The 13,520-nt window shown below is 44.6% G+C and overlaps 1 protein-coding gene across 4 annotated transcripts in view; it reads right to left on the bottom strand.

The window, feature by feature from the left end:
• LOC102576049 (S-adenosyl-L-methionine-dependent tRNA 4-demethylwyosine synthase TYW1) overlaps window positions 1-13,520 on the bottom strand; it is a 137,413-nt gene that overhangs the window by 34,747 nt on the left and 89,146 nt on the right. The gene's annotated exons all lie outside the window — the stretch shown is intronic.

Raw genomic sequence — 13,520 nt, 5'->3', positions numbered from 1 at the left:
ACATTATGCTGTAAAAATATTAAGAATAATGCTGATAATTAAAAGAGCACTATCCAGCCATCATTAGCATTCTACACAGTACTGCCTGTCCTAAGAGTAGGTTTGTTCAAGTGGCTTCCCACTTTCTCAAGGCAAGCTTGATCATGCAGCCACTAGCATCAAAGATCCCAAACTTTCTGTACAGAGAAAATCACTTAAACGTGGAATAAAACAAAGCTTTTTCTTTTTTTAAAAACAACTCACTTCACCCTCACTTCATCTTTCACCAAATTCCAAACAGAATCTGGAGGAATTAAATATTATTTATAGAGCATTTGGCAACAAAATTACGAGGGGTTTTTTTAATTAACTCATTTTACATCCTTGGCGCACAGTAGATTGTAAAACATTACAAGAGCACTGGATTTTTAGGGGGAAAAAATACTGCAACAAATCCATGGCAACCTAAGACTTCACGCTTGTCATCAGGCTGTACTGTACGCCAGGGCCAAAATTTCACTGCAACAGCAAGCACTGAAATCAGATTCTTCTGCTTGAGAAACGTCAGTTCTTTTCCACCTGAGGCCAGAGACTCACTGCTAGGTCCTGGACATAGAGAGCTTATGGCACGAGTTCACTAGCCACTTGGATACTGTTTGGTATAGACCAGCGCTGCTCAACTTTTTGGCCTCAAAGGTTGGATGAGTGGCGCAGGGCCGATACCCATCTCGGTGGGGTCAGCACCTGGATCAGATGCGACCTGAAACCCACCTCACGCAACCCAGATCCAGCCCCTTTCAAACCATGTCTTACTGCCTAAATTATTTTTAAGTAAAGAAGATAACCACATCTAAAAATTGTTCACCTAACCTTAAAAAGTTGCTTGAACCCTTCAAAATCTTTGACAAAATACATCTCATTGAGGACCCTGTATATACAGAGTCCATAAGTGTTTAATGGGGAAAAGGCAAAGAGACAGCTTGAAAGAAAGGAAAAGAAACTTAAGATGAATATTCCTCTTACAGGAATCTCTTAAGCAAATCAGACGACCAAGTTACCAAATCCTAGATTAGTCATAATGCTGGAAACTCAAACACATATTTTTGTTAAAGTATTTAAAATGCTAGAACATCAATTGTTTTTTTGGGGTGCTTTTTGTTTTGTTTTTTAAGTTGTATCACTTTTAAAAACACTGATCCATGCAATAAGTATTTCAGCACAGCAAGAAAGAAAAGAATGGTTTTTAAACCCCAAATTTGATATTACCATATTTAAAATGCCTTGCCTCCACCTGACTTCTCTATTAATATCCTTGATATAGTTTGGGAACAGGAGAATGAAGGAGCTTGTGCTGTCACTGAACTGTCACAAGTAAAGTTCAATATAAGAAATAGCAACATGGTCATGAAATCAACAACTGATTACTAAAAAGAGGAATAATAATGGGACTGTAAAAGAATAATGCATCATTTACCAGATAATTAAAGGAAAGGAAAGCCAAAGAATTAAAAAAACAAAAACACTTCAGCACAATCTGAAATGCCTGCACGGCTGAGGTTTTATTTGTAGCAATTAGATAGCAATTAATCCAGAAATGGGTCCCCAAGGTCTGAAAAGTAAACATGCAGAGCTTCAAAATAAATGTTAACTAATATTATGTCTCTTAATAATCCTTAATGGAAGTCTGTTGAGGCAAAGAACATTAAAAGGGTTGAGACATCTTAGGCTGAAAGAATGGATTTCAAACACAGCCAGCAAACTGTGGATGAATTTAAAGTAAAATTATTATTTTTTAAGAGCATTTCACTGTTTAATTCTAGAATGCCTTATAAAGAACTGGGCCCAATACACTCCTGTGCTTTGCAGAAAAAAATGCAGTATGTTCATTACATATATATACAAAGCAATGACCCCCAACTGAAAGGAAGTGCTGACAGCTCAGGAGATAATTTACAGCATAAAACCAAACATTTTCACATTACACTTGTATCCTAAGTTATCTTTTTGGAGTGCACTGTACATTGCCACCCTGTTTTTACCACTTTTAGAAAGAACCTTGTGAAATACCACTAAAATAGTCTCGCAAAGCCTATCAGGCTCATAACACCATCCAGTAGAAACTGGGTAAATGTTCACTTGTATCAGAGAGAGAGACAGAAAAAAAGCACTCTTAAATGATGATAAAGATTAAAGGAGACCTACATAGGGTTTTATGAAGAGAACTAAATACTGTTTTTTATAGTCACCGCATTTTTTAATTTCAGTTGGGAGAAAAACTGTGATATCAATGCAGACTTTCTTCTATAATAATGAAGAACTGCACAGAATAGTGGTTTGGTTTCTTGCCATCTTAAATCTCAATTAGTACTTTCAAAAGTACAAACTTAGTCCATCTTTATAAGTCTGAATTTTAACTTCAGGCACTTACTGAAAATGAAGTGGCTACAAATATATTAACAGGTCTTTTTAAAAAAGAAGTGAGCTAACTGATGGTTAATAAGATGATGGATAACACACACCGACTGCAGTTAACTGAGCCATCACAAAAATATATTATCTAATTGTTCTTGGTTCGGAGAGAAGCAAGCGAAGAACACTAAACTATGGCCCAAAGGAAAAGGGAGAAAAGTTAACAAGCACCAAGAATTAATATTACAACTGCAGTAACATCATGCCAAAGAGCAATGTTCCTCACGTTTACTCTGAGTTAAGAGACTAATACCTCTCACCACTTAAAGAAAAAAAATAGTATTTTAAAAAACTCTCACTCAAAATGACTCAGGACTGGAGCACAGGGTGGTGACAGCGAGGAGCCAGGGCCCGGGTCACAGCTGCAATCTGCTCCCTGCACATCCCTGCAACAGGCACCAATTGCACAGTCAGGGACGTCCAGGGAGCAGATCGCGGTTCTGCCCTCAGCCCCAGGCCCCACCAACCTGTCCCACTCCTGGATGCTGTTCCCTGCCCACCCACAGCCCTACCCCGCCTGCCCGGCTGAGCACGCCCTGCTCACAGGGCTTCCAGGCCAATCTCCATGAAGACCACCCCCAACCCAGCCGCCTCCCTGCTCACTCTGTCTGCCACCACGACAGTGGGCGGGGGATGGACTGGCAGCGACAGCCGGGCAGAGGAAGCTCCCACAGCTGGGAAGTCCAGCCACTGCACCACCACATACCTAAGGTTGGTGGGACCAACTGGGCTGTCCCCCCACGCCTGGGCTGGATGCAGCCAAGAGACCTGCCACAAGCCAGATAAAATCTCTTGGAGGGCCATATTTTGCCCATCCCTGACCTATGAGGTCTCATGAGATGCTCCCTCCTCCCCCCAACTCCCATAGCCAACACTGAAACAGAATAAGAATTTAAACCTTAAAAGCTCACAAACTAAATTATCAGCGGGTGGGTCTACATGACACACTTTACTACGCCGTAGCACATTGGTGAAGGTGCCACGGTGATTGACAATGGCCTGGAGCCCAACAGAGTGAAAGGCCCTCTAGCTGTGGTACAGGTGGTCCCCATGGGGCAGGCAGGTGATGGGGATGTGGGTCCCACCCCAGGCCCCAACGCACTGGGGGAATCCCAGGGCATGGAACCCTGCCACCACCTCCACGGGGTCATGCACACGGAGCACAGTGTGCCCCAGCATGCCCCAGAGGGCACTTCACACCTCCAGGACGGCCTCCCCGGTGGTGGCCTTGCCCACGCCAAAGAGATGGTCCATGTAGCAAAAGCTAGCAGGCATGGCCAGCTTCGGCAGGGCAATGGCCAACCAGGTGTCCATGGGGAGGGGCTGCTGCATGGTGGTGTCCTGCCACTCCAGATGCAGGTGGACTGTTCGATGAGGTCCAGGAAGGTGGCCCAGGTCATGCAAAATGCTTCCAGCCACTGCTCGTTTTCCCAGGTGGCCTGGACAACGTGCAGCCACCAGTCCTGGCTGGCCCAGTGGGCCCAAAGGCGGTGGAGCTGAAGGCCCAGGAAGGTGCAGATGGGCCTGGCATTGGTGTGCAGAAACACATCATTGATGTCCCTGCTGGGGTCTGGCCAGCAGGACAGGGTCCAGGTGGCAGCAGCCCTGGGATGGCGCAGTTCAGCCGGGCAGGCGGTCGTTGCACATGGGGGAACCAGCAGCGCCCAGGCAGCCAGGGGCCAGTTGGCAGTGAGCGGCAGCAAGCCAGCAGGGCCAGCACGGTAACCAGCAGGAGCCTGGGGCGCTGGGCACTGCTGCCAGGGGCAGGGGCTGAAGCAGCCATGACACGGGGAGGCAGAGGCTGTGGCAAGACAGCTGTCACATGCTGCCCCCATGCTCTGCTCGCTGCTCCTGGCCAGAAACGCAGCTGGTCAGGGAGCAGGGAGTGGGGCTGGCTTTTAAAAGTGGCCTCTGGTGGCAGGAAGTTGCAGCCAGAGCCTCCAGCTCTCTCTGGTGGTGCAGGGCCCCGGGAAGCAGAAGCTGTTTAGTGCCTTGAGCAGCCAATCTGCTCCCACTTCCCTGGACGTGTAGACACCTGCCCAGGAGCGTTTACTCGCAAGTAAACTGGCCCCACATCAAATGCACCTGTAGACACACCCAAAATGTATTTTAAAAAGCCAATAATGTAAATGTTACATGCCTCATTCATGGTAATCATAGTCACTGGTATAAAAGTTAGTTTTCAGCTAATCGTAGTCACTAGTATAAAACAGAAAGTTAAATATCAGAATAAGCCAGGTGAGTAGCAAAAATAGGCATGGAGATGCATGCTTTATTTAAAAAAAAAAAAAAAAGAGAGAGAGAGAGAGAGAGAGAGAGAGAGAAAAAAAAAAAAAGCTAATTCTAATTCCTCCAGGATTCAATGGCACATGGAAAAGCGCATTTTAACACTGTTATTGGAACTAGCCCAATCTGACAAAGCCTGTCTAAAACCACATGCTCTTCTTCTAAACAGGCTTCCTCCAAAACAGACAACACTAAATCAGGAAATTAAACACTACAGATATTGTTTCGAGGAAGACGACACAAACATGTCACTTGGTGAAAGAAAAAATAGATGACAATTAATAGTTGACTTGTTCCAGCACCACAACAAATGACTTCTGTCCAGGGTGATTTTAGAAGAGTGGAGGACAGCATACAATTCTGCTCTGTGAAAATACCCATTCTTAACAATAAAAAGCAGCAGCATTCACGCAGGCCATTTCTTAATCTGGTTTTAAATATCGAAAGAGAACACAAAATCAGTAATGGCACCAGAAAGCACATTTTGCTCTCAAAGGGGCATACTTATAGAAGGGAGGGGAAGGGGTAAAAACCCTAGCTCCCAACATCAGGCGGTTAGAATCAGGGTAGATTAGCAAACCAGCAATTCACATCTTAATGAAGAGCTGGGGGAGCAGACTGAGAGAAGAGCAGTCAAGTACACTAAAGCAAATCCATTCAAAGCCAGAAAAGTCAGAACAATTTTAAAATCAGTATTAAAAAGCAGAAAGAGTTCAGAAGAGGAGCTGTGTGTTGCAGCATCTGCATACCTAAGGACAGGAGTCACCATGTTCAAAACGAGGCATATTCTTGGTAAAATCCAAATGGGCACTCCCAGAAACAAAATCTATCCTCAACAAAGCAAAAGCATTCATCAGCCATTCAGAACTATTTTCCTGAACGATGGCTTCAGATTGGGAAGTCTCATTTACAAGAAGGACCCACCTCTCTCGAAACCAGAATAAGCAAGTCCTGCAGGATTTTGTTGTTTACCCTAAAACAAAACAAAAAAAATGCTCGGGAAAAAGCCCAGTGAAGCTTCAGTTCCAACATCACTAAGAAAGCTTTTCTAGATTGTTTTCACTTCAGTTTGAAAAGAATATATAAGCCAAGTGGTTCCTTCCTCAACAAAGTGGTCTCTTTGCAGAAGGCCAGCAGATATATTTTATGCCATTATACTAGTTTTTGACATGTCAATGGGGTTTTGATGCTAAACAGGCTCAGATCTATCTAGTTTATACTTCCAAGGCAATATAACATGAAAGATAGCTTTTTATACCCAAGTACTTGAGCCATTTAACACTCTCATGATTATAAAAGCTAAATATAAAGGTTTAGACTTCTAAAATGTCCATGTCACTTTTGAAAACTGAGACTCAGGATCCCAAAATAATTTACATCTCTACATAGGTTAGGGGTGGGCAAAACGTGTCCCGTGGACTGAATGTGGCCCACCAGGCCATTCTATCTGGCCCGTAGGGCCCCTAAAAAATTTAGAAAATTAAAATTTATCCGCTCCTGGCTGCCTGTTATTTGGCCCTTGATGGCTTGCCAAAACTCAGTAAGCGGCTCTCCACCCAAAATAATTGCCCGCCCCTGACAAAGGCGTAGAGAGCATAGGGTCCCTGTAACAGGGAACCCCAACCCTGTTAACTACATACAGAAGAGGGGCTGGAGGGGAGAACTCTGGTAGCTGGCAGGGAGAGACGGCTGCTTCAGACAGCAGCAACGCAGACTCAGACCTCAAGGTCTGGGGCTGCTAAGAAGGTCTGTGGGGCAAGAAAAGCCAAACAGTTGTTAGGCTGAGCAGGAATATCTGGGCCCATTTTCAGGTGCAGTGGACATGTGACCGAGTTTCGGAGTTGGGGCTAGCAGTTCATACCTGCAGGTGGCAGGGGATGGAGCAGAAGACAGAGTGGGCTGACAGTGAAAAGGAGGTACCCTGGGACTGATCAAGGCAGCTCCTTATGATGGTATCAATGGTTATGGCCTTAAGGAGACTGCAGCTGAGTTATAACTGAGGATCCTGGTTTTCTCTGTTAAAAAAAAAACAAAACAAAATCGCAAATTCTCCGATTATTTTTTTTTAAACACACAATCCGTGATTAAAATGCCCAAAATCGGCATTTTCCATGATGAAAATGAAACACCGCTCTCTGTGTGTGTGTGTGTGTGTGTGTGTGTGTGTGTGTGTGTGTGTGTGTGTGTGTGAGTGCACGCGCGCATGCGCACGCGTAGGAGGAAGACAATGTTTTATTGATATATATTTACAATTTTAAAGTGGCCTAAAGGGAGGATGGAAGGTCTGGGCAGCCTCCACTTCTCCAAAAAAAATAAAATAAAATAATATAAAATAAAATAAAATTCCTGCCCAAGCACATGCGTTGAAGATCTGGGTGGCCCTCATGCATACACTATAATCCAGGAGGATCAACGGTTGCCACCACAATTTTAAAGCAATTTAGAAGCCTACCAAATTCTAAATACCTATATGTTTTGGTGTTTGATTTTGGGGTTTTTTTTATCATTGAAAATCAGAGCTCCCCCTTCCCCCTTTGCTCACCAGGACGCAGGTTCAGCTGCAGCAGTCATCCCCCACCTGCTTTGTGGCTCTGAGCAGCCCTGATATGCCAGTGCCCTGCCTGTACCCATGCCACTGTCCCTTGCTCCCAACCCACAGCCCCCCACCCAGCCCTGCTGGTGCCCTTCACTCCTAACCCACCTCTCCAGACCTGCTGGTGCCCCTCACTCCCAACCCGCTGTCCCCTGTCCTTGCTAGTGCCCCTCACTCCCAACCCAGTCCCCCCCCCGCCCCTGTCCTACTAGCGCCCCTCACCCACGACCCACTGCCTCTGCTGGTGCCCCTCACTCCTGACAGACAGCCCCCCCTGCCCCCAGGGTGTGGGGAAGAGTGTGTGTGGGTATAGGCAACACCATAGGAAATGTATCGGCAGAGCATGGAGAGGCACATGTCCGCCAGATTTCTGTGCCCGCAGCAGAGCATGGGGTTGCAGCCTGGCCAGACTGGCATTGGTCAGGAGCTGCCTCTGCAGCCCTGTGGGAGGCACCCAGTGTGGGAGGGAGTGTCACACCACCATGGCCGCCAAGGTGAGGTGCCCCCTGCCCACCTGGTGGCAGCAGGGGGGAGCAACTTGCCACTGCCACCGGGAACCCTGCACCAGCTGCACTGCCATGATCGCCAAGGTGAAGTGCAGCAGCAACAGCAGCAGAGCTGTGCCTCCCTGCTGCTGCTGGGTGGGCAGAGAGCACCTCATCTTGGTGGCCATGGCAGTGCAGCACTCCCAAGAGCAGTAAGAGTACCAAGCCTCCCCATCCTGTGCCCACTGGGCCAGAGTCAGCACCTGTCCAGTGCCAGTCTGGCAGGATGCAGTCCCATGCCCCATGCCCCACTGCAGGTGCAGAAGTTTGGGGGGCACATACCCCCCCATACCCCTCCACCCATTGCCCATGCCTCACCCCCCACATCATCTATGTCCCCGGCATAGACTTACCTGCTCTCCAACACACTGCCTGGCTGCATTGCTTGCCAAGTGCATGTGTGCATATGCACATGGATGTAGCCCCCTGCCTCTGATGGGCCTCCTCCCACTCCCCCAGCCCCAAGAAGGCCCTCACAGGCTAGAAGTCTGCCTGCCTGCAAGGGGAAACCTGTGGTTTCCCAGGTTTTCTCCTTTTAAGGGGGGAAATCTGCTGTTTTCTCCTTTTAAGAGGAAAATCCACAATTTTCTGTGGGAAATGGAATACCTGGATCCCTGGTTATAACCAAATGGTTAACCCGTTGCGTTCTGGTTTTCTTCTGTGTATTTTAGCTTAAGACTGGTGAACTAGGTGTGGCTAGAGGGGAGATCTGGAGGCCACAGGGCATGATGTCAGGGGTACTCTGTGTTTATAAGACCAGTTTTTGGCAGGGCAGAGTCCAAGGCAATGGACCTGGGCTATGGCTACTGGGGTGGCAGGAGGCCACAAATAGAGCTCCTAAGGCACAACTAGGACCCTTTTAAAAAGAAACACACCCAGGGAAGGTTGGACAGAGTCGACTTGACAGGAAAAGGGAGGGAGTAACCCCCTAGGGCAAGACCAAGAAGAAAAGGCACCGAAGAAGAGACTATCCCAGACTGTTAGCAACGAAAACCAAATGCAGTGTATTTCTAAAATATTGTTTGCATGGAGTGGCACAAGTCCTAAACATCAAAAGAAGTTAAATCAATAGAAAAGCATTGCTCAGTTCTAACACAAGTGCAGAGCCAGAGAGATGTGAAGAAGCTGCAGTAACGTTGTGGTGCTGCTCCATCCAGAGCAAAGCAACCTCCCTTTAACCCCCAACCTAACACCCCAATTAAAGGCGCAGTGGAGAGAACAGCTTCACTAGAGGTGGTAAATGAACAGAGCCTGGTGTGCAAAAGAACCCTTACTGTGAATAGAGCACATCTTCATTATGTGCAAAACAAAAGCAAATCTGCCTATAAATATATCACCTTTGTATGTGCAGTATTTTAACACCCACAACAGAGCAAAATAGATGCTTCTGATCCATCTGCAGAAGACCTCACTCGCTATACCTGTCTCTTTTTGCCAGGTATGTTGAAAAAGAACAAAGACGAATTCACAAGACTTGACCTCCTAATAGTTTCATTCTCCTTCTTAGCCATCTTCATAGGCACAGTGAAACTATGCTCCTCCTATGGTATCACCCTACAGCCATCTTTTCTTAAAGGTAGCAAACATGATTACCAGACAAGCTTTTCTGGAACTCTTCAGTACTAGTTAGTCCATTTAACCAAGCTTAAAATAGTGTTTGATCAGGGACCTTGCCAAAAAACCAGAAGCCTACTTGACAGATACCACATGACAAACTATTCCCCAAGGTTCTTAGAAACTTCTCTACCATGCAGAGGACCAAACATGAAAATATTAGTAGCACACTGAAATGTATGCTCTTTGTTCCCTTCTTTTACCAAAAGAATCATATACTGATCAGCCCATACTTTTCCAGTCATTCCGAAGTCCAAATACATTGATTAAAAGATTTTATAAAGCACCAACAAAGAGCCTTAATGGAAAGCAACAATTTCTTCTTATTATTGTTAACCTCTAATTATTTCCTCAAAAACATTTTACCTTCTTACTGGTGAGACCAGAAATTCAGGGAAAGGATTTTTTATGGTAATAAAAATCTATCAATAATTAGTTCAGGGGTCCAAAAGAGAGAGAGAGAGAAAACCCCTTTTGTTCCAGGACATTGGTAGTCAGATTCACAACAGAAATAAGGTCGAGTGGCTGGATATATGATTGGCATTTACACGACTATTCGAGACAGTCGCACAAACTTACCATGATTATCCAATGCAATTACAATTTCAGTCTTAAACTCTGCCAGAATTTTCCTCTTTCTATAACATTCACCTGAATCACAAAGCCAAATTATCCACTTTCTTATCCCTGAGACAAACCCTATCTGGGAGACAGTGTTCCCTTTATTATTTGTTGTTCCAGAACCTGTTAATACAGGTTTCACATGTCAGCTTGACAAAGTACTCCTGTCTTGCTTCAATAGCCAAGAGGGATTAGTTATTTTTATCATTTCTTTTTAATTCCCTCTTCCTCAATATTCATCTTTTTGTAGATCCAGTGTCATTATTCTTCATAAAACAACTCAGGTCTACTCTTGGACCATGAGGGATGGGTTTGTCCTAAGTACTCCTAAGCAGAGTGGCTGGACTAATGCAAAAGTTCATTTATGGACAAGCAAAACAATTTCCCATCGAAAGGGGGATTGGGACCATGCTGTACATTGTGCAAAGCAACATCAAAGCTTTAGGCTTCAGGCTGAGCATCTGCAGTCCTCTCCGACTTCGGTGGAACCTGCAGGAGAGCCGAGAATGGGCCTGGATCCCGACTGCCTTGTGTGCATCTGTGCAGAGTACAAGCGCTAAGAAACCACTATCAAGTCCCCATGCCTTCACACCACTAATTGGTGTTACCAGGGGACCAGAAGCAGGGCTGCCAGTGGCCACAGCCCTCAGACACAAACCAGGCTTTTGCACATTGGGTCCTGACCCTCCCCAAACCACCAGATACGATGAGGCAGCCACGTCACCTTTTTCACGAGGAGAAAGAAACTTGCATGAGGCAGAATAGGAGAGATGCCTGCAGAGATTTCCGTATCCCAAGCCTGTCGTATGGTTTTTACCGTGAAAGGGCATGACCAGCCCTTTAGTCAGACGTGTGCCAATTTAATTTGCTCCTTTCTTAAAGTAGAAAATCTTTGGGGAAAATGAATTGAATGTATTCATGAGTCAGCGACTGAGCCAGACTGTTAAGTACTGAACACAACAAAACGTATCAGATTTTTATTCCATAGCTGAAAGCAAGCTCTTTGGAACAGCTTCCCTGATAGGGATTGTTTATATTAAAAAACAAAAAAAGAAAGAAAGATATTTATTCGCATGATACTAGGAATAATTCATGTTCTGCAGATAATAGAATTAAAACAACAGGTAACAAAATTACATGCATCAATGGAAAGACTGTGTTGCTTAATGGAAGAAAAAAGGCTTATGAGAAAAGAAATTATGTGGACACTGGGCACTGACAGGTGTGGGGAACCCCCCTCCCCCCCCCCCCGAAACCCAAAAAACCCACACTTTATTTACCAGAAGCAGCAGCACATTAGTTCAACCCAGCTCCACAGCATCTATATAGATCAGGCACTTCAGCAGAGCTTTTTGGCGCTTTTATCTAAAGCTAATTCAATCAGCTATTAGATTGGGGTGGGCAAAATGCGGCCCGGGGGCCAGATGTGGCCCGCCAGGCCATTCTATCCAGCCCACGGGGCCCCTAAAAAATTTAGAAAAGTAATATTTATCTGCCCCTGGCTGCCTATCGTGCGGCCCTTGATCGCTTGCCAAAACTCAGTAAGCAGCCCTCCACCCAAAATAATTGCCCACCCCTGTATTAGATAAAAAGGCCATAAAATCCTTGCTGAAGTGCCCGATCTATTCAGATGAATTGGGTGATCCGGGTCCAACTAATGCAATGCCTCTACATGCCCCTGCGCCGAGCCCAGTGCATGCCCAGGAAAGTTTAAAGTAAAGTGTCATTTTGGGGTTTTTTTTAAGTTTGTAAGCAGCCTAAATGGAAATGATTATTGCCTCCATCCCATTTTGCAGATACTTTGTAGGTACCCAATTATGAATAGGGAACTACTGCTGCAGCTAACTCTCCCATTTCACTGATATTTCTGACTCCCTGACAAAAGTCTCCACTGATTTTACGCTGCATTTCCAAAGGCTTTTTATTTGACCAATACCAGCTAATCAAAATATAGAGCAGCTTAGATTCTTACATGTGTCTAAAGTGTTAAAGCCAGTGTTTCATTTCTGATGCCCTTGGCAGGTCATTTATTACAAATGTGGTAGCAGTAATAAGATGACCTTTTGGAGTGCCAGCCCCTCTGAAGTTAGAGATCATTTCCAAAAGCCAAATTCTGATAGAGCGGCTCAAGCTGAGCGGCACCTTATCCAACATGGAAATCCAAAGTAAAGGTATTCTTCAGTAATCTCTTGTCGTAGGGGCTTGCTGTAAACATCCTTGTATCATATGCAACAGGAGGCATAAAAGCCTAAGGGATAAACAGTGAATCTTACACAAAAACAAAATATCAAAAGTCAAAAAATACATCCCAGATTTCAGAAGCTTTTGAACTATTAGACCGTAAAGTGATGCCAGAGTTTTAGAAGAAAAAAATTATTTGCTCAGAGTCTAGTGGTCCATATTGGCCTCTTTCCCAATTCACTACAATACCCCAGTTTCCAAGCTCTGCAAGACACCATCCCAAGGGAGCCAAGCCACTGGGTTTTGGGTTTTTTTTCTACAAGTAATAAGTGAGAAATCATCAAGTAATAAGTTGCCAAGTAATAACTCATCATAGAAAGAGACAGAGTGGTTTTAAAAGCGATTCTGATTAGCACCTATAGGCATAGTGTCTTGTGCAACCAAAACCCTCCTGCCCTTAGCAAAAGGGGATGGATAATTCCATTCTGACTCATTTATCAGCAATTTAATAATTCTACTGCTTTGCAAATTAGACAGAACTTTTGAAAATGATTAGAATGATCCTCTTAGGAGGAAAGCTATGGCACAGATTGCAAAGCAAAGTTTTCTTTCAATAGTAAACTCAAGAAGCATGCACCAAAGAGGTTTTTTACTTCTTTTCTTTAAAGCATCTTACACAATCATTAAAACCACAACAGAACAGATTACCTGGTTACCTGCCAGTTACTTGACAGGCAAAACCCCCATACATTGTTCACGCATTTGTTATTAGAATGACAATTTAAAGTGATTTAGGTTTTCTTTTCATTGCTAAAACAGGGAAGAATTTCTTACCACAGGCTAATTAGCGCACATCAGCTACCCTCATGTAAAGAACTATAGTTAAGACTAGGTTCTTTAGTTTTACTGCAAGGAAACTTAGTAAAATTATCCCTTACAAGGACTGAATATGGTTCATGAGATCAGCACCAAGTGCCTTTTCTCCACAACTATTCCCCTTTTACCTCATTACTAAAAAGAACAAAACTCCACCCGGCACAATTGTAAGCAATGGCGACAAAGCCACAGTTAAAGATTGACCCCAAAGGTAGAATGTCAAAGAGAACCTACAATCTTTCCTTTAAAAAAGGAATATAAAAATTTCTCCAAAAAACAGATATTCCATAAACGCAAACCATTCCTTCGCTATACTGGCTCAAGAGATCAAGAAACAAAATTACCTAGAAACTAAA

Source organism: Alligator mississippiensis, chromosome 14, assembly GCF_030867095.1.
Source record: "Alligator mississippiensis isolate rAllMis1 chromosome 14, rAllMis1, whole genome shotgun sequence".
NCBI lineage: Eukaryota > Metazoa > Chordata > Crocodylia > Alligatoridae > Alligator > Alligator mississippiensis.
Note: the sequence above shows the minus strand (reverse complement) of the source record. Positions and strands in the feature narration are given on the sequence as shown.